The 22,588-nt window shown below is 45.3% G+C and overlaps 1 pseudogene; it reads left to right on the top strand.

Annotated features, from left to right (window-relative positions):
* Window positions 1–4,604: 4,604 nt before the first annotated feature.
* Window positions 4,605–22,588, top strand: part of LOC124021235 — a 39,928-nt pseudogene continuing 21,944 nt past the window's right edge.

The raw sequence follows: 22,588 nt of genomic DNA, 5'->3' as shown, positions 1-22,588 counted from the left end.
TCCATATCGAGCTAACCCCTATCAGAATTAATACACATGTCCGACCTCTATCAGTGAATCTCTTATCAGTCTGGCCTTGACCGGGCCACAGGACAAAATTACAATTTGTCCCCCTCGGCGCCAGGTTTAATGAATAGTAATTAGCTATCCCCTACTGATCTCTATTCCTAACCCCTATCGGAACCACAGGCCTCAAAAGTGATATCTCATCATTGAAAGCTATCAGACTGCGCTGACGGGTCACGGGACAAAATTACAATTTATCCCCTCGGCGCCAGATTTAATGATAATAAATAAAGTTAAAGTAATTAGCTATCCACTTACTGATATCTCATCAATGATTTAATCACCCGGCCGTCGCCGGTTTGTACCACATATGTTCACTTCACTGTACTTTCAACTTGTCAGCAAATTATAAATTTACACAAGAATTCATACTTACTCGGTAATACTGATCAAAATTTGGATAGACTATACGACAATATGCAAAGTTTGATTTAACAGGTTTTGCTTACCTTGTTTGTGGTGCGCCTTGTGATCAGTTTACCGAGTTGAGCAGAATTGTTGTCCTCCCCCGAATTCCTTCACCCGTCTTCCTACAACCGTCCTTCCGTCACTCTCCTTCTCACACCCAAATCAACTCACATCGACGGACCGTTATTAAACCATCCTCTGCTACCAAGTTCTGTTGATAAAAGGATATGTAGAAGGATGAGCCGGTTAAGGATCGATTCAGACAAGGTGGTAGATTGTATGACAAGCGACAGGTTTATTCAGAGAGAAGATATCTGGTACAGCGTATATACTGGCTCCTCTGTTAGCTCATCAGAGACTAGCAGAAAAAGGCACCTTGCTAACAGTGAGTACAAGCTTCATATACACAACAGAAAGTAGGTTGATTTCTAGGAGATCGGATCTTCGGATTGGATCAGGCTGGGGTGTAGTCGTCCGGCATTGGCTCTGTTGTCTGTCCTTCATCGTAGAATCCTGCCATGCCTGTTCTTGGTCGTCACGCCATGTTCAGCTGAAAAGGGGATCTGGTGTGTGCGCTATCTTCAGTCACACAATGTTCAGCTGGGAGGGAGATTATGTGTGTGTGCTAGTTTGTCTGCAAGTCAAGGCTGTGTCTCTTCTTCCCAATGTGTGGGTGTATGTCTTATCTGTGTGTCCTCGGCAGTTAGTGTGTATTGTATGTGCGTCGTCCCTGTCTTCAGAGGAGTCAGTGTGTAATGTGTGTGCGTCCCTGTCTTCAGAGGAGTCAGTGTGTAATGTGTGTGTGCGTCCCTATCTTCAGAGGAGTTATGGCCGAACTCCCGGCCAGCACCTGTGGCTAGGAGTATCCTGTATGGGGCCCAACCTGTTTTACTATGAAAATATGTTGTTATGTGTTGTCTCAGTTATAACAATGCAATAGCAGTAATGTCACCTATATAAGAATTAGCAGTCCTCTACATTAGCTAAAGGCATCTCCATTAGCTAAAGGCCTCTCCTTTACATGTTAGCTAAAGGCATCTCCATTAGCTAAAGGCCTCTCCTTTACATGTTAGCTAAAGGCATCTCCATTAGCTAAAGGCCTCTCCATTAGCTAAAGGCATCTCCATTAGCTAAAGGCCTCTCCTTTACATGTTAGCTAAAGGCCTCTCCATTAGCTAAAGGCATCTCCTTTACATGTTAGCTAAAGGCATCTCCATTAGCTAAAGGCATCTCCATTAGCTAAAGGCCTCTCCTTTACATGTTAGCTAAAGGCATCTCCATTAGCTAAAGGCATCTCCATTAGCTAAAGGCATCTCCTTTACATGTTAGCTAAAGGCATCTCCTTTACATGTTAGCTAAAGGCCTCTCCTTTACATGTTAGCTAAAGGCCTCTCCATTAGCTAAAGGCATCTCCTTTACATGTTAGCTAAAGGCCTCTCCTTTACATGTTAGCTAAAGGCCTCTCCTTTACATGTTAGCTAAAGGCCTCTCCATTAGCTAAAGGCATCTCCATTAGCTAAAGGCATCTCCATTAGCTAAAGGCATCTCATCTCCATTAATCTAAAGGCATCTCATCTCCATTAATCTAAAGGCATCTCATCTCCATTAGCTAAAGGCCTCTCCTTTACATGTTAGCTAAAGGCCTCTCCATTAGCTAAAGGCATCTCCATTAGCTAAAGGCATCTCCATTAGCTAAAGGCATCTCATCTCCATTAATCTAAAGGCATCTCATCTCCATTAATCTAAAGGCATCTCATCTCCATTAATCTAAAGGCATCTCATCTCCATTAATCTAAAGGCATCTCCATTAGCTAAAGGCATCTCATCTCCATTAATCTAAAGGCATCTCCATTAGCTAAAGGCATCTCATCTCCATTAATCTAAAGGCATCTCATCTCCATTAATCTAAAGGCATCTCATCTCCATTAATCTAAAGGCATCTCCATTAGCTAAAGGCATCTCCTTCTTACAGGCAGTTCCTTGACTTTAGATTTGTGTGTATTGTTGTGAAATGGATAAATATTACTGTTAGATATTACAGCACTGTTAGAGCTAGAAACACAAGCTACACCCGCAATAACATCTGCTAAACACGTGTATGTGACAAATAACATTTGATTTGATTTTTAAAAAACGAGAATAAAACGCCAATAGTACTGTTTGTCCATTTTGAGAGGCCGTAGCCAAAATAACTCCAAGAAATCTGACGTTTATTTTGACATTTTTTTCCTTTTAGAGTTCCTAGTTGTGCAATTTTACATTGAACTAAGATATTTGGTAAAGTATTTTTAAATAAAACATTTGCATGGAAACAAGTCGTATCTCGTTGAATGACCGACTTTATTGAAGAATCCCCACCGTTGACCAATCACCGACGAAGGGGCTTCGGGTCCGCGCTGTGCCTGTAGGGTAATGTGTGCCTGAACAGCCGGAAAACTCTCACCAAACTCTCACACGTCTTCATAATATATACATATTATGGATGGACACCCACAAATAAATACATACTATATGTAATGCGTGTCGGCTGGACATAAATAATCATCTGACATGTTCTGGGTCACTGAGACAGGCACGTGGAGATGGCAGAGGACCCGCATGTGTAATGAACCCCAATGCATCGTAGAGGGATAGGAGAAGCACAGCTACCACAGTCTATCCTTATGGTTTATACACCAGTAAATCTCTGCATCGTAGAGGGATAGGAGCACAGCTACCACAGTCTATCCTTATGGTTTATACACCAGTAAATCTCTATTGGCGAGGGGATAGGAGAAGCACAGCTACCACAGTCTATCCTTATGGTTTATACACCAGTAAATCTCTATTGGCGAGGGGATAGGAGAAGCACAGCTACCATTGAACAGTCTATCCTTATAATATAATAATAATAATAATATATGCCATTTAGCAGACGCTTTTATCCAAAGCGACTTACAGTCATGTGTGCATACATTCTACATATGGGTGGTCCCGGGGATCGAACTCACTACCCTGGCGTTACAAGCGCCATGCTCTACCAACTGAGCTACAGTTACCTACCCTTTATACACCAGTAAATCTCTGCATCGTAGAGGGATAGGAGAAGCACAGCTACCACAGTCTATCCGTATGGTTTATACACCAGTAAATCTCTGCATCGTAGAGGGATAGGAGAAGCACAGCTACCACAGTCTATCCTTATGGTTTATACACCAGTAAATCTCTGCATTGGCGAGGGGATAGGAGCACAGCTACCACAGTCTATCCTTATGGTTTATACACCAGTAAATCTCTATTGGCGAGGGGATAGGAGAAGCACAGCTACCACAGTCTATCCGTATGGTTTATACACCAGTAAATCTCTATTGGCGAGGGGATAGGAGAAGCACAGCTACCATTGAACAGTCTATCCTTATAATAATAATAATATATATTATATGCCATTTAGCAGACGCTTTTATCCAAAGCGACTTACAGTCATGTGTGCATACATTCTACGTATGGGTGGTCCCGGGGATCGAACCCACTACCCTGGCGTTACAAGCACCATGCTCTACCAACTGAGCTACAGTTACCTACCCTTTATACACCAGTAAATCTCTGCATTGGCGAGGGGATAGGAGAAGCACAGCTACCACAGTCTATCCTTATGGTTTATACACCAGTAAATCTCTGCATCGTAGAGGGATAGGAGAAGCACAGCTACCACAGTCTATCCTTATGGTTTATACACCAGTAAATCTCTATTGGCGAGGGGATAGGAGAAGCACAGCTACCATTGAACAGTCTATGCGTATGGTTTATACACCAGTAAATCTCTATTGGCGAGGGGATAGGAGAAGCACAGCTACCATTGAACAGTCTATGCGTATGGTTTATACACCAGTAAATCTCTATTGGCGAGGGGATAGGAGAAGCACAGCTCCCACAGTCTATCCGTATGGTTTATACACCAGTAAATCTCTATTGGCGAGTGGCTTTAGGACTTCCGTGTCATTACACAAACAGACGATACCTCCTTCTATTGAACTAACAGCCGCTGTTAAACCACCCAGCTACTTCCTGACGTCTGCGATTCAGACCGGAAAACCAAATATAACTCCGGGTTTTAACTCCTTTAACAAAAACAAAAAACCCAAATAGCCACCATGGAATCAACATCTAACAACTACGAGCGGAACTGTGTTCTGTGTTGTCAGGAGCTCGACATCTTCGCCCTGGGGAAATGCGACCACCCGGTGTGTTACCGCTGCTCAACCAAAATGAGGGTGCTGTGCGACCAGAAGTACTGCGCCGTGTGCCGGGAGCAGCTCGACAAGGTAACACCGACTACCGGGCCGACTACTCTACAGCGGGGATGCGCTGGGAACACTGTAGGCCGTGGTATATCTGCTCAGCTACGTTTCTAATCATCTCTCACGGGCTCTTATCCAACTCCTTCAGTTGGGTCGGAGGGGTTTTATTTACTTACTTAGATAGTTATTCGTCAAAAAGTCAACCATATATTTGTAGTTTGTAAGTGGTAATAGGCAGGCACGAGCTAACCCCTCCACACACACACAGTTAAATGACCTAAGAAACGTAATGACTAACGTTAAGCTTGAGTGTTGTCACAAATAGAACAAAGAGGTGAGTTATAACACATATTTTGGTGTTATTGTCACCAGGTAAATAGTTGTTGTATTTATGTAGGTAACTAATAAGTATGTAATCGATGCTATGAGGCCATGTACGGTTGTCTTATGAGAGAGAGCTGTCAGGCTTCATGAAGGGTGGTGGTTATGTAATGGTTTTTAATTTACTACCGGGGACGGGACTGTCTCCCCTCCCCGTACCATGGACTTAGCCACAGAGGATCCATTATATTGACCAGGGCCCGGTTTCCCGACAGCGATGGCATTTTGGTTGTTTTAACTATCCTATCCATCTTTCCTACAACGGCCGATGATGTTACATGCGTTTCCCCAAAACACCACGTAGAGAGACAGCGGTCTGATGGATCGGAAGAAAGAGATCACTGCTCTTAGGAGAAGTTTTCTCCATTCAAATATGACCTTATTAACATGGTCATTATTTCACAATGCAGACGACGGATCGGCTCCTAGACAGATATTAGGCCTAATGCTTTCTCAATAAAAATGCACTAAATCACAGATTTGGCACGTCATTGCTCGCATGTTAGGCTACACATGATATATTTTTGACAAATTACAGATTTTGTGAAAAGTACAAGTAGGAAAGGAAAATAGAAGTCAATTAATTGAACGTGAAATGTAATTTCAATATACTTGAAATGAGCCTATAGCCTAATGTTTAAATTTGAATGCATTCATCTAATTTTTTTTATTTTTTTTATAGCTTTTTATACTTCACATCAATTGCAAAGACATTGAGATCTTTGTATTCGTAGTGGACTTTGTTCTGAGGTGATCAGTGTTCAGAAAGACTGATCAGCCATGTGATTCTATGTTTGTCTCGTTTAGCAACTTGGTCATTTCCAAGTTTCCTAGTTCTGTGGCATGATGCAGGCATTATGCCCTGTTTACATTGTGAAGGACACTACATGACCAAAAGTATGTGGACACCTGTTCATCCAACATCTCATTCAAAAATCATAGTCTTTAATATGGAGTTGCCCCCCCCCCCCCTTTGCTGCTATAACAGTTTCCACTATAACAGTCCAATGGCGACAAGCTTTACACCACTCCGGCTGACGCTTGGCATTACGCATGGTGATCTTAGGCTGAGTTTTAGGTTGTTTTAAGTTTTGGGTTGTAGTTATTATAAGAATGAAATGACTATTTCTCTCTATACCATTTGTATTTCATATACCTTTGGCTATTGGATGTTCTTATAGGCACTATAGTATTGACAGCCTAATCTATTGGATGGTCTTATAGGCACTATAGTATTGCCAGCCTAATCTATTGGATGGTCTTATAGGTACTATAGTATTGACAGCCTAATCTATTGGTACTATAGTATTGACAGCCTAATCTATTGGATGTTCTTATAGGCACTATAGTATTGCCAGCCTAATCTATTGGTACTATAGTATTGACAGCCTAATCTATTGGATGGTCTTATAGGCACTATAGTATTGCCAGCCTAATCTATTGGATGGTCTTATAGGTACTATAGTATTGCCAGCCTAATCTATTGGATGGTCTTATAGGTACTATAGTATTGACAGCCTAATCTATTGGATGTTCTTATAGGCACTATAGTATTGCCAACCTAATCTATTGGATGGTCTTATAGGCACTATAGTATTGCCAGCCTAATCTATTGGTACTATAGTATTGCCAGCCTAATCTATTGGATGGTCTTATAGGTACTATAGTATTGGATGGTCTTATAGGCACTATAGTATTGGATGGTCTTATAGGCACTATAGTATTGGATGGTCTTATAGGCACTATAGTATTGCCAACCTAATCTATTGGATGGTCTTATAGGTACTATAGTATTGGATGGTCTTATAGGTACTATAGTATTGCCAACCTAATCTATTGGATGGTCTTATAGGCACTATAGTATTGGATGGTCTTATAGGCACTATAGTATTGGATGGTCTTATAGGCACTATAGTATTGCCAGCCTAATCTATTGGTACTATAGTATTGACAGCCTAATCTATTGGTACTATAGTATTGCCAGCCTAATCTATTGGATGGTCTTATAGGTACTATAGTATTGCCAGCCTAATCTATTGGATGGTCTTATAGGTACTATAGTATTGCCAACCTAATCTATTGGATGGTCTTATAGGCACTATAGTATTGCCAACCTAATCTATTGGATGGTCTTATAGGCACTATAGTATTGCCAACCTAATCTATTGGATGGTCTTATAGGTACTATAGTATTGGATGGTCTTATAGGCACTATAGTATTGCCAGCCTAATCTATTGGTACTATAGTATTGACAGCCTAATCTATTGGTACTATAGTATTGCCAGCCTAATCTATTGGATGGTCTTATAGGCACTATAGTATTGCCAGCCTAATCTATTGGTACTATAGTATTGCCAGCCTAATCTATTGGATGGTCTTATAGGTACTATAGTATTGCCAACCTAATCTATTGGATGGTCTTATAGGCACTATAGTATTGCCAACCTAATCTATTGGATGGTCTTATAGGCACTATAGTATTGCCAACCTAATCTATTGGATGGTCTTATAGGTACTATAGTATTGGATGGTCTTATAGGCACTATAGTATTGGATGGTCTTATAGGCACTATAGTATTGCCAACCTAATCTATTGGATGGTCTTATAGGCACTATAGTATTGGATGGTCTTATAGGCACTATAGTATTGGATGGTCTTATAGGCACTATAGTATTGGATGGTCTTATAGGCACTATAGTATTGGATGGTCTTATAGGTACTATAGTATTGGATGGTCTTATTGGCACTATAGTATTGGATGGTCTTATAGGTACTATAGTATTGGATGGTCTTATAGGCACTATAGTATTGGATGGTCTTATAGGCACTATAGTATTGGATGGTCTTATAGGCACTATAGTATTGCCAACCTAATCTATTGGATGGTCTTATTGGCACTATAGTATTGGATGGTCTTATAGGCACTATAGTATTGCCAACCTAATCTATTGGATGGTCTTATAGGCACTATAGTATTGGATGGTCTTATAGGCACTATAGTATTGGATGGTCTTATAGGCACTATAGTATTGCCAACCTAATCTATTGGATGGTCTTATTGGCACTATAGTATTGGATGGTCTTATAGGCACTATAGTATTGGATGGTCTTATAGGCACTATAGTATTGGATGGTCTTATAGGCACTATAGTATTGCCAACCTAATCTATTGGATGGTCTTATAGGTACTATAGTATTGCCAACCTAATCTATTGGATGGTCTTATAGGTACTATAGTATTGCCAACCTAATCTATTGGATGGTCTTATAGGTACTATAGTATTGGATGGTCTTATAGGTACTATAGTATTGGATGGTCTTATAGGTACTATAGTATTGGATGGTCTTATAGGCACTATAGTATTGGATGGTCTTATAGGTACTATAGTATTGCCAACCTAATCTATAGGTACTATAGTATTGGATGGTCTTATAGGTACTATAGTATTGGATGGTCTTATAGGTACTATAGTATTGCCAGTCTAATCTCGGGAGTTGACAGGCTAGAAGTCATAAACATCGCTGTATTCAAGCATTGCGAAGAGCTGCTGACAAACGCAGTAAAGTGCTGTCTGAATGAATGCTGACGAGCCTGCTGCTGCCTACTGCTGCCTACCACCCCTCAGTCAGACTGCTCTATCAAATCATAGACTTAATTATAGCCTGCTGCTGCCTACTGCTGCCTACCACCCCTCAGTCAGACTGCTCTATCAAATCATAGACTTAATTATAGCCTGCTGCTGCCTACTGCTGCCTACCACCCCTCAGTCAGACTGCTCTATCAAATCATAGACTTAATTACGAGCCTGCTGCTGCCTACCACCCCTCAGTCAGACTGCTCTATCAAATCATAGACTTAATTACGAGCCTGCTGCTGCCTACTGCTGCCTACCACCCCTCAGTCAGACTGCTCTATCAAATCATAGACTTAATTACGAGCCTGCTGCTGCCTACTGCTGCCTACCACCCCTCAGTCAGACTGCTCTATCAAATCATAGACTTTCATAGACCTACCACTGCTCTATAAAATATCAAATCATAGACTTTCATAGACCTACCACTGCTCTATAAAATATCAAATCATAGACTTTCATAGACCTACCACTGCTCTATAAAATATCAAATCATAGACTTAATTATAATATAATAACCACACAGATACGAGCCTTAGGTCATTAATAGTTTCCAGATTTGACCATATCAATTGGAAAACAAAACGTTTATTCTTTCAGTGAAATTGAAATTGACTCCCCTTCATCCACTATATACAGTGCCTTGCGAAAGTATTCGGCCCCCTTGAACTTTGCGACCTTTTGCCACATTTCAGGCTTCAAACATAAAGATATAAAACTGTATTTTTTTTTGGCATAGACAACAGGTGATCAGCATTAGATTGAAGGTAAATCAGATTGAAACTGGAGGCAACAGTCAAAGTATAACTGTTTTAACAGTTCATTGTTTACAAGTTGCTAGCTATCCCATAACCCCCCCAAAACACATATTTTCATCTTCTGTGGTACACTCTGGCAACTTCCTGGTCTTCAGGGCACTCTGGCAGGACAACTTCCTGTTCTTCAGGGCACTCTGGCAGGACAACTTCCTGTTCTTCAGGGCACTCTGGCAGGACAACTTCCTGTTCTTCAGGGCACTCTGGCAGGACAACTTCCTGTTCTTCAGGGCACTCTGGCAGGACAACTTCCTGTTCTTCAGGGCACTCTGGCAGGACTGAAGAACACTCAGAGTTAGGAAAAATGTCAAATGTGGTGTCTCTCGCAACTGAGCCTTGAACCACAAGGGATGTTGGGATTCCACTCCACTAGCTACAGTGGTATCTTCAACCTAGCCTAGCATTCAGCTAGCTACAGTGGTATCTTCAACGTAGCCTAGCATTCAGCTAGCTACAGTGGTATCTTCAACCTATGCCCATACCCGTTTCACATCCGTTACACTCACCCCCCTTTTGACCTTCCTCCTCTTTCCGCAGCAACCAGTAATCCGGGTCAACAGCATCAATGTAACAGTATAATTTTAAACCGTCCCCTTGCCCGTACCCGGGCGCGAACCAGGGACCTTCTGCACACATCAACAACAGTCACCCTCGAAGCATCGTTACCCATCGCTCCACAAAAGCCGCGGCCCTTGCAGAGCAAGGGGAACTACTACTTCAAGGTCTCAGAGCAAGTGACGTAACCGATTGAAACGCTATTTAGCGCACACCGCTAACTAAGCTAGCTGTTTCACATCCATTACACAAGCTAGCTTGCTATAAAATTAGAGAAACTAGTTGAGGAAAAAGTAACTAAACACCTGAAACAATTTATTTATCCTGATTTTTGCAGTCTCCCAAAATAAGTATGGTCTCTGAGACAGATTCTCCATCTCATTATAAACACTACTCTGGTCTGTTCAGTAGTGGGACTACAGACTGATTTCACTACTCACTTTAACTAGCTGGCTAATCCCTGTCTCTGTTAGTTTGTGAGCTAGTACCCTAGGGTAGGGTTAGCTTCATTTAACAGCTGTACTTTGATTGTCACTGTAATGTTGGTTGGTATAACAAGTAAAACCCCAAGGGCTTGACCCCAGCTACCAGTTGACAGGTCAGACTGTAAGTCGCTTTGGATAAAAGCGTCTGCTAAATGGCATATATTATTATTATTATTATTATTATAGGTAAAGGCTGATTCCCATTGACAGGGTGTTTGTGTCTAGGTGCTGTTTGTGTCTAGGTGCTGTTTGTGTCTAGGTGCTGTTTGTGTCTAGGTGCTGTTTGTGTCTAGGTGCTGTTTGTGTCTAGGTGCTGTTTGTGTCTAGGTGCTGTTTGTGTCTAGGTGCTGTTTGTGTCTAGGTGCTGTTTGTGTCTAGGTGCTGTTTGTGTCTAGGTGCTGTTTGTGTCTAGGTACTGTTTGTGCAGCTACCAGTTGACAGGTCAGGTAAAGGCTGATTCCCATTGACAGGGTGTTTGTGTCTAGGTGCTGTTTGTGTCTAGGTGCTGTTTGTGTCTAGGTGCTGTTTGTGTCTAGGTGCTGTTTGTGTCTAGGTGCTGTTTGTGTCTAGGTGCTGTTTGTGTCTAGGTACTGTTTGTGCAGCTACCAGTTGACAGGTCAGGTAAAGGCTGATTCCCATTGACAGGGTGTTTGTTTGTGTCTAGGTGCTGTTTGTGTCTAGGTGCTGTTTGTGTCTAGGTGCTGTTTGTGTCTAGGTGCTGTTTGTGTCTAGGTGCTGTTTGTGTCTAGGTGCTGTTTGTGTCTAGGTGCTGTTTGTGTCTAGGTGCTGTTTGTGTCTAGGTGCTGTTTGTGTCTAGGTGCTGTTTGTGTCTAGGTGCTGTTTGTGTCTAGGTGCTGTTTGTGTCTAGGTGCTGTTTGTGTCTAGGTGCTGTTTGTGCAGCTACCAGTGGACAGGTCAGGTAAAGGCTGATTCCCATTGACAGGGTGTTTGTGTCTAGGTGCTGTTTGTGTCTAGGTGCTGTTTGTGTCTAGGTGCTGTTTGTGTCTAGGTGCTGTTTGTGTCTAGGTGCTGTTTGTGCAGCTACCAGTTGACAGGTCAGGTAAAGGCTGATTCCCATTGACAGGGTGTTTGTGTCTAGGTGCTGTTTGTGCAGAAGTTGGTGGCGTTCTCCTCTCAGCCCCTCCAGACGCTGCAGGTGGAAAGGAAACATGACATCTACTTTACAGACTCCAAGATATACGCTCAGTTCAGGTACACTGCTTTCCTCCTCCTATCCCTCTCCCCTCGTCCTCCTGGCCCTCTCTTCCTCTCCTGTCTTCCTCCTGGCCCTCTCTCCTATCCCTCTCCCCTCGTCCTCCTGGCCCTCTCTCCCTATCCCTCTCTCCTCTTCCCCCTGGCCCTCTCTCCTATCCCTCTCTCCTCTTCCCCCTGGCCCTCTCTCCTATCCCTCTCTCCTCTTCCCCCTGGCCCTCTCTCCTATCCCTCTCTCCTCTTCCTCCTGGCCCTCTCTCCTCTTCCTCCTATCCCTCTCTCCTATCCCTCTCTCCTCTTCCCCCTGGCCCTCTCTCCTATCCCTCTCTCCTCTTCCCCCTGGCCCTCTCTCCTCTTCCCCCTGGCCCTCTCTCCTATCCCTCTCTCCTCTTCCCCCTGGCCCTCTCTCCTATCCCTCTCTCCTCTTCCTCCTGGCCCTCTCTCCTATCCCTCTCTCCTCTTCCCCCTGGCCCTCTCTCCTCTTCCTCCTATCCCTCTCTCCTATCCCTCTCTCCTCTTCCTCCTATCCCTCTCTCCTCTTCCTCCTGGCCCTCTCTCCTATCCCTCTCTCCTCTTCCCCCTGGCCCTCCTATCCCTCTCTCCTCTTTCTCCTATCCCTCTCTCTTCTTCCTCCTATAGCTCTCTCCTCTTCCCCCTGGCCCTCTCTCCTATCCCTCTCTCCTCTTCCTCCTGGCCCTCTCTCCTATCCCTCTCTCCTCTTCCTCCTATAGCTCTCTCCTCTTCCCCCTGGCCCTCTCTCCTATCCCTCTCTCCTCTTCCTCCTGGCCCTCTCTCCTATCCCTCTCTCCTCTTCCCCCTGGCCCTCTCTCCTATCCCTCTCTCCTCTTCCCCCTGGCCCTCTCTCCTCTTCCTCCTATCCCTCTCTCCTATCCCTCTCTTCTCTTCCTCCTATCCCTCTCTCCTCTTCCTCCTGGCCCTCTCTCCTATCCCTCTCTCCTCTTTCTCCTATCCCTCTCTCCTCTTCCTCCTATAGCTCTCTCCTCTTCCCCCTGGCCCTCTCTCCTATCCCTCTCTCCTCTTCCTCCTGGCCCTCTCTCCTATCCCTCTCTCCTCTTCCTCCTATAGCTCTCTCCTCTTCCCCCTGGCCCTCTCTCCTATCCCTCTCTCCTCTTCCTCCTGGCCCTCTCTCCTATCCCTCTCCTCTTCCCCCTGGCCCTCTCTCCTATCCCTCTCTCCTCTTCCCCCTGGCCCTCTCTCCTATCCCTCTCTCCTCTTACCCCTGGCCCTCTCTCCTATCCCTCTCCCCTCTTCCTCCTGGCCCTCTCTACTATCCCCCTCTCCTCTTCCCCCTGGCCCTCCTATCCCTCTCCCCTCTTCCTCCTGGCCCTCTCTCCTATCCCTCTCTCCTCTTCCCCCTGGCCTTCTCTCCTATCCCTCTCCCCTCTTCCTCCTGGCCCTCTCTCCTATCCCCCTCTCCTCTTCCCCCTGGCCCTTCTATCCCTCTCTCCTCCTCTCTCCTATCCCTCTCCCCTCTTCCTCCTGGCCCTCTCTCCTATCCCCCTCTCCTCTTCCCCCTGGCCCTCTCTCCTCTTCCCCCTGGACTGCTCTTCCTCTCCTGGACCGCTCTTCTTCTCCTGTCCTCACCCTGGCCCTCTCTATCTACTATCTGTCTCTGTCTCTCTTCCTCATGTCTCTCTCTGTCTCTGCCTGTAGGACACTGCTGCAGTCTGAGTGTCCTGTGTGTCCAGAGTCTAAAGTCTTCTCGAAGTTTGAGGAGTTGGAGCAGCACATGAGGAAACAGCACGAACTCTTCTGTTGCAAACTCTGTACCAAACACCTGCAGGTAGGTTACCTGTCTGTCTGCCTGTTATACCTGTCTGTCTGCCTGTTATACCTGTCTGTCTGCCTGTTATACCTGTCTGTCTGCCTGTTATACCTGTCTGTCTAACATGTATGTAACCTGTTCCCACCAGATCTTCTCCCATGAGAGGAAGTGGTATAACCGGAAGGATCTGGCACGTCACCGTACCCATGGTGACCCAGATGACACGTCTCACCGCGGACACCCGCTCTGCAAGTTCTGTGATGACCGTTACCTTGACAACGACGAGCTGCTGAAACACCTCCGTAGAGATCATTACTTCTGTCACTTCTGTGATGCTGACGGAGCCCAGGAGTACTACAGGTCCGCATGCATACACACACACGCACACACACGCACACACGCACACACGCACAGACGCACAGACGCACAGACGCACAGACGCACAGACGCACAGACGCACAGACGCACAGACGCACAGACGCACAGACGCACAGACGCACGCACAGACGCACGCACAGACGCACGCACAGACGCACACACAGACGCACGCACAGACGCACGCACAGACGCACGCACAGACGCACAGACACGCACACACACAGACACGCACACACACAGACACGCACACACACAGACACGCACACACACAGACACGCACACACACAGACACGCACACACACAGACACGCACACACACAGACACGCACACACACAGACACGCACACACACAGACACGCACACACACAGACACGCACACACACAGACACGCACACACACAGACACGCACACACACAGACACGCACACACACAGACACGCACACACACAGACACGCACACACACAGACACGCACACACACAGACACGCACAGACACGCACAGACACACACAGACACGCACAGACACGCACAGACACGCACAGACACGCACAGACACGCACAGACACGCACAGACACGCACAGACACGCACAGACACGCACAGACACGCACAGACACGCACAGACACGCACAGACACGCACAGACACGCACAGACACGCACGCACGCAGACACGCACACACGCACGCAGACACGCAGACACGCACACACGCACGCAGACACGCAGACACGCAGACACGCACACACGCACACACGCACACACGCAGACACGCACACACGCACACACGCAGACACGCAGACACGCAGACACGCACACACGCACACGCACACGCACACACAGACACACACACGCACACACACACACAGACACGCACAGACACGCACACACACGCACACACGCACACACGCACACACGCACACACGCACACACGCACACACGCACACACGCACACACGCACACACGCACACACACGCACAGACACGCACACACACACACACACACACACACACACACACACACACACACACACACACACACACACACACACACACACACACACACACACACACACACACACACACACACACACACACACACACACACACACACAACCAGTCACATGTTTGGACACACCTACTCATTCCAGGGTTTTTCTTTATTTTTTACTATTTGGTGAACAGAACACGGCCCTATTTGGTGTACAGAACACAGCCCTATTTGGTGTACAGAACACGGCCCTATTTGGTGAACAGAACACGGCCCTATTTGGTGTACAGAACACGGCCCTATTTGGTGTACAGAACACGGCCCTATTTGGTGTACAGAACACGGCCCTATTTGGTGTACAGAACACGGCCCTATTTGGTGTACAGAACACGGCCCTATTTGGTGAACAGAACACGGCCCTATTTGGTGAACAGAACACGGCCCTATTTGGTGAACAGAACACGGCCCTATTTGGTGTACAGAACACGGCCCTATTTGGTGAACAGAACACGGCCCTATTTGGTGAACAGAACACGGCCCTATTTGGTGAACAGAACACGGCCCTATTTGGTGTACAGAACACGGCCCTATTTGGTGTACAGAACACGGCCCTATTTGGTGTACAGAACACGGCCCTATTTGGTGTACAGAACACGGCCCTATTTGGTGAACAGAACACGGCCCTATTTGGTGTACAGAACACGGCCCTATTTGGTGTACAGAACACGGCCCTATTTGGTGTACAGAACACGGCCCTATTTGGTGTACAGAACACGGCCCTATTTGGTGAACAGAACACGGCCCTATTTGGTAAAAGACAAAGTCCATATTATGGCAAGAAGAGCTCAAATAAGCAAAGAGAAACGACCGTCAATACAACAGTCCATCATTACTTTAAGACATGAAGGTCAGTCCATCATTACTTTAAGACATGAAGGTCAGTCCATCATTACTTTAAGACATGAAGGTCAGTCCATCATTACTTTAAGACATGAAGGTCAGTCTATCATTACTTTAAGACATGAAGGTCAGTCTATCATTACTTTAAGACATGAAGGTCAGTCTATCATTACTTTAAGACATGAAGGTCAGTCTATCATTACTTTAAGACATGAAGGTCAGTTCATCATTACTTTAAGACATGAAGGTCAGTCCATCATTACTTTAAGACATGAAGGTCAGTCCATCATTACTTTAAGACATGAAGGTCAGTCCATCATTACTTTAAGACATGAAGGTCAGTCCATCATTACTTTAAGACATGAAGGTCAGTCCATCATTACTTTAAGACATGAAGGTCAGTCCATCATTACTTTAAGACATGAAGGTCAGTCCATCATTACTTTATGACATGAAGGTCAGTCAATACAACAGTCTATCATTACTTTAAGACACGAAGGTCAGTCCATCATTACTTTAAGACATGAAGGTCAGTCAATACAACAGTCCATCATTACTTTAAGACATGAAGGTCAGTCCATCATTACTTTAAGACATGAAGGTCAGTCAATACAACAGTCCATCATTACTTTAAGACATGAAGGTCAGTCAATCTGGAAAATGCCAAGAACTCTGAACATTTCTTCAAGTGCAGTCGCAAAAACCGTCAAGCGCTATGATGAAACTGGCTCTCATGAGGACTGCTACAGGAATGGAAGATCCAGAGTTACCTCTGCTGCAGGAAGACCCAGAGTTACCTCTGCTGCAGAGGATAACTTAATTATAGTTACCAGCTTCAGAAATTGCAGCCCAAATAAATGCTTCACAGAATTCAAGTAACACACATCTCAACATCAACTTTTCAGAGGAGACTGTGTGAATCAGGCCTTCATGGTCAAATTGCTGCAGAGAAACCACTACTAAAGGACACCAATAAGAAGAGACTTGCTTAGGTGAAGAAACACGAGCAATGAACGGAAGATCTCCGCATGTGTGGTTCCCACCGTGAAGCATGGAGGAGGTGTGATGGGGTGTGGTTCCCACCGTGAAGCATGGAGGAGGAGGTGTGATGGGGTGTGGTTCCCACCGTGAAGCATGGAGGAGGAGGTGTGATGGGGTGTGGTTCCCACCGTGAAGCATGGAGGAGGAGGTGTGATGGGGTGGGGGTGCTTTGCTTGTGACACTGAGGGATTTATTTTGAATTCAAGGCACTCTTAACAAGCATGGCTACCACAGCATTCTGCAGCGATACACCATCCCATCTTAGTTTGCGCTCATTGATTTTTCAACAGGACAATGACGCAGCACACCTCCAGGCTGTGTAAGTGCTATTTGACCAAGAAGGAGAGTGATGAAGTGCTGCATCAGATGACCTGGTCTCCACAATCCCCTGACCTCAACCAAATTGAGATGGTTTGGGATGAGTCGGATCGCAGAGTGAAGGAAAAGCAGCCAACAAGTGCTCAGCATATGTGGGACCTCCTTCAAGACTGTTGGAAAAGCATTCCTCATGAAGCTGGTTGAGAGAATGCCAAGAGTGTGCAAAGCTGTCATCAAGGCAAAGGGTGGCTACTTTGAAGAATCTCAAATATAAACTCTGTAAAATAAATAAACTTCCTCTCACTGTCAACTGCATTTATTTTCAGCAAACATTACGTGTAAATATTTGTATGAACATAACAAGATTCAACAACTGAGACATAAACTGAACAAGTTCCACAGACATGTGACTAGCAGAAATGGAATAATGTGTCCCTGAACAAAGGGGGGGGGTCCTAATCAAAAGTAACAGTCAGTATCTGGTGTGGCCACCAGCTGTATTAAGTACTGCAGTGCATCTCCTCCTCATGGACCGCACCAGATTTGTCAGTTCTTGCTTTGAGGTGTTACCCCACTTTTCCACCAAGCACTCCATTTCCGTGGGGAATGGCCCTAGCCCTCACCCTCTGATCCAAGAGGTCCCAGACATTTCCGTGGGGAATGGCCCTAGCCCTCACCCTCTGATCCAAGAGGTCCCAGACATTTCCGTGGGGAATGGCCCTAGCCCTCACCCTCTGATCCAAGAGGTCCCAGACATTTCCGTGGGGAATGGCCCTAGCCCTCACCCTCTGATCCAAGAGGTCCCAGACATTTCCGTGGGGAATGGCCCTAGCCCTCACCCTCTGATCCAAGAGGTCCCAGACATTTCCGTGGGGAATGGCCCTAGCCCTCACCCTCTGATCCAAGAGGTCCCAGACATTTCCGTGGGGAATGGCCCTAGCCCTCACCCTCTGATCCAAGAGGTCCCAGACGTGCTCAATGGGATTGAGATCCAGGCTCTTCGATGGCAGGACACTGACATTCCTGTCTTGCAGGAAATCATGCACAGAACGAGCTGTATGGCTGGTGGCATTGTCATGCTGGAGGGTCATGTCAGGGTGAGCCTGCAGGAAGGGTACCACATGAGGGAGGAGGATGTCTTCTCGATAACACACAGCGTTGAGATTGCCTGCAATGACGACAAGCTCATTCCGATGATGCTGTGACACTCCGCCCCAGACCATGACGGACCCTCCACCTCGATCCCGCTCCAGAGTACAGGCCTCGGTGTAACGCTCATTCCTTCGACAATAAACGCAAATCCGACCATCACCCCTGGTGAGACAAACCTCGACTCGTCAGTGATGAGGACTTTTGAATGAACACTTTTGCCAGTCCTGTCTGGTCGGTGGGTTTGTGCCCATAGGCAACGTTTTTGTCGGTGATGTCTGGTCCAGCGACGGTGGGTTTGTGCCCATAGGCAACGTTGTTGTCGGTGATGTCTGGTGAGGACCTGCCTTACAACAGGCCTACAAGCCCTCAGTCCAGCCTCTCTCTTAGCTTTTCGCGAGCAGTCTGAGCACTGATGGAGGGATTGTGCGTTCCTGGTGTAACTCGGGCAGTTGTTGCTGTACTGTACCTGTCCCGCTGGTGTGATGTTAGGATGTACTGATCCTGTGCAGGTGTTGTTACACGTGGTCTGCCACTGAGGACGATCAGCTGTCCGTCCTGTCTCCCTGTAGCGCTGTCTTAGGCGTCTCACAGTACGGACATTTATTGCCCTGGCCACATCTGGAGTCCTCATGGCTGTTAGTGTCTTAACGACCGTTCCACAGGTGCATGTTCATTAATTGTTTATGGTTCATTGAACAAGCATTGGAAACAGTGTTTAAACCCTTTACGATGAAGATCTGTGAAGTTATTTGGGTTTTTAACAATTTATCTTTGAAAGACAGGGTCCTGAAAAAGGGAAGCTTCTTTTTTGCTGAGTTTTTAAAAATGTAACACTGTTTTGGTTACTACATGATTCCAAATGTGTTATTTCATCATTTTGATGTCTTCACTATTATTCTACCAAGTAGAAAATGGTACAAATCTCAGAACCCCCCCTGTATCTGTCCTAAGCATGTTGGTGCCCCCCTTCTCTCCACAGTGACTACCAGTACCTGAGCGAACACTTCCGGGAGGCCCACTACCTGTGTGAGGAGGGGCGCTGTGCTACGGAGCAGTTCACCCACGCCTTCAGGAGCCAGATCGACTACAAGGCCCACAAGGCCTCGGCACACAGCAAGAACCGAGCCGAAGCACGACAGAACCGACACATAGACCTGCAGTTCAGCTATGCCCCTCGCCAGACCCGACGCAACGATGGTGAGACTGGGTGCTTTTCTGTCTGAACAAACTGGATTTCAGGCCTGCTTGGTAACAACACACTGTGTGTTCCTTCAAGGAGGCATGGTGTCTGGAGAGGACTATGAGGAGGCGAGGTCGGGTCGGGGGGAAGAGGAAGGAGCCAAGGGAACCAACCGAACACCAGAGGTAGCTGGAGATACAACCGGTCAGTATGACATCATCACTATGAGACCACCATGACATCTGTGACACATCACACTAATCAACTTTAAGTAACTTCAAACCAGTTGATTTCAGTTCATTTTTCCAAAACATTGCTGGGTTGCACCCATTACTCTTACTGATTTCTAGCTAGCGGTGGCTAAAGTTAGCTGATCACTCTCAAGACATGCTAACCTCTCACCATTACAATAACAGGGGAGGTTAGCATTTTATATCATACCTCCAAGACATGCTAACCTCTCACCATTACAATAACAGGGGAGGTTAGCATTTTATAACATACCTCCAAGACATGTTAACCTCTCACCATTACAATAACAGGGGAGGTTAGCATTTTATATCATACCTCCAAGACATGCTAACCTCTCACCATTACAATAACAGGGGAGGTTAGCATTTTATATCATACCTCCAAGACATGCTAACCTCTCACCATTACAATAACAGGGGAGGTTAGCATTTTATATCATACCCCAGGACATGCTAACCTCTCACCATTACAATAACAGGGGAGGTTAGCATTTTATATCATACCCCAAGACATGCTAAACTCTCACCATTACAATAACAGGGGAGGTTAGCATTTTATATCATACCCCCAAGACATGCTAACCTCTCACCATTACAATAACAGGGAGGTTAGCATTTTATATCATACCTCCAAGACATGCTAACCTCTCACCATTACAATAACAGGGGAGGTTAGCATTTTATATCATACCCCCAAGACATGCTAACCTCTCACCATTACAATAACAGGGAGGTTAGCATTTTATAACATACCTCCAAGACATGTTAACCTCTCACCATTACAATAACAGGGGAGGTTAGCATTTTATATCATACCTCCAAGACATGCTAACCTCTCACCATTACAATAACAGGGGAGGTTAGCATTTTATATCATATCTCCAAGACATGCTAACCTCTCACCATTACAATAACAGGGGAGGTTAGCATTTTATAACATACCTCCAAGACATGTTAACCTCTCACCATTACAATAACAGGGAGGTTAGCATTTTATATCATACCTCCAAGACATGCTAACCTCTCACCATTACAATAACAGGGAGGTTAGCATTTTATATCATACCTCCAAGACATGCTAACCTCTCACCATTACAATAACAGGGAGGTTAGCATTTTATATCATACCTCCAAGACATGCTAACCTCTCACCATTACAATAACAGGGAGGTTAGCATTTTATATCATACCCCAAGACATGCTAACCTCTCACCATTACAATAACAGGGAGGTTAGCATTTTATAACATACCTCCAAGACATGCTAACCTCTCACCATTACAATAACAGGGAGGTTAGCATTTTATATCATACCTCCAAGACATGCTAACCTCTCACCATTACAATAACAGGGAGGTTAGCATTTTATATCATACCTCCAAGACATGCTAACCTCTCACCATTACAATAACAGGGAGGTTAGCATTTGATATCATACCCCCAAGACATGCTAACCTCTCACCATTACAATAACAGGGGAGGTTAGCATTTTATATCATACCTCCAAGACATGCTAACCTCTCACCATTACAATAACAGGGGAGGTTAGCATTTTATATCATACCTCCAAGACATGCTAACCTCTCACCATTACAATAACAGGGGAGGTTAGCATTTTATATCATACCTCCAAGACATGCTAACCTCTCACCATTACAATAACAGGGGAGGTTAGCATTTCATATCATACCCCCAGGACATGCTAACCTCTCACCATTACAATAACAGGGGAGGTTAGCATTTTATATCATACCCCCAAGACATGCTAAACTCTCACCATTACAATAACAGGGGAGGTTAGCATTTTATATCATACCCCCAAGACATGCTAAACTCTCACCATTACAATAACAGGGGAGGTTAGCATTTTATATCATACCCCCAAGACATGCTAACCTCTCACCATTACAATAACAGGGGAGGTTAGCATTTTATATCATACCTCCAAGACATGCTAACCTCTCACCATTACAATAACAGGGGAGGTTAGCATTTATAATAATAATAATAATAATACATAATAATATATGCCATTTAGCAGACGCTTTTATCCAAAGCGACTTACAGTCATGTGTGCATACATTCTACGTATGGGTGGTCCCGGGGATCGAACCCACTACCCTGGCGTTACAAGCGCCATGCTCTACCAACTGAGCTACACAGGACCACATTTTATATCATACCCCCAAGACATGCTATCCTCTCACCATTACAATAACAGGGGAGGTTAGCATTTTATATCATACCCCCAGGACATGCCAACCTCCCACCATTACAATAACAGGGGAGGTTAGTATACCTCCAAGACATGCTAACCTCTCACCATTACAATAACAGGGGAGGTTAGCATTTTATAGCATACCCCCAAGACATGCTAACCTCTCACCATTACAATAACAGGGGAGGTTAGCATTTTATAGCATACCCCCAAGACATGCTAACCTCTCACCATTACAATAACAGGGGAGGTTAGCATTTTATATCATGCCCCCAAGTAACGTAAACTCGCCCCATTCCGTACAAATGTGCATAACCACAACGTTCAAACGAGGCTACAAAGAAAACTAATGGGACTGTAGCGACTGTGTTGACGTCAAAATCGGGGTGTGAACTAGGTTTTTATTCAGCGTTGATCGACATGCTAATGGATCTATAGTATTGGAGGAAAGTTGAGAAAACTGACCCTCCGTTACATCTCGACGTGTCCTGTCGTAACGTACAGAATAAAGCAACTATTTCTGTCTTACAATCTCTCTCCACTTCTATC

This window comes from Oncorhynchus gorbuscha, unplaced genomic scaffold (assembly GCF_021184085.1).
Source record: "Oncorhynchus gorbuscha isolate QuinsamMale2020 ecotype Even-year unplaced genomic scaffold, OgorEven_v1.0 Un_scaffold_1095, whole genome shotgun sequence".
Lineage (NCBI taxonomy): Eukaryota > Metazoa > Chordata > Actinopteri > Salmoniformes > Salmonidae > Oncorhynchus > Oncorhynchus gorbuscha.
The sequence above is the reverse complement of the archived record's forward strand: the minus strand, read 5'-3'. Positions and strand labels throughout refer to the sequence as shown.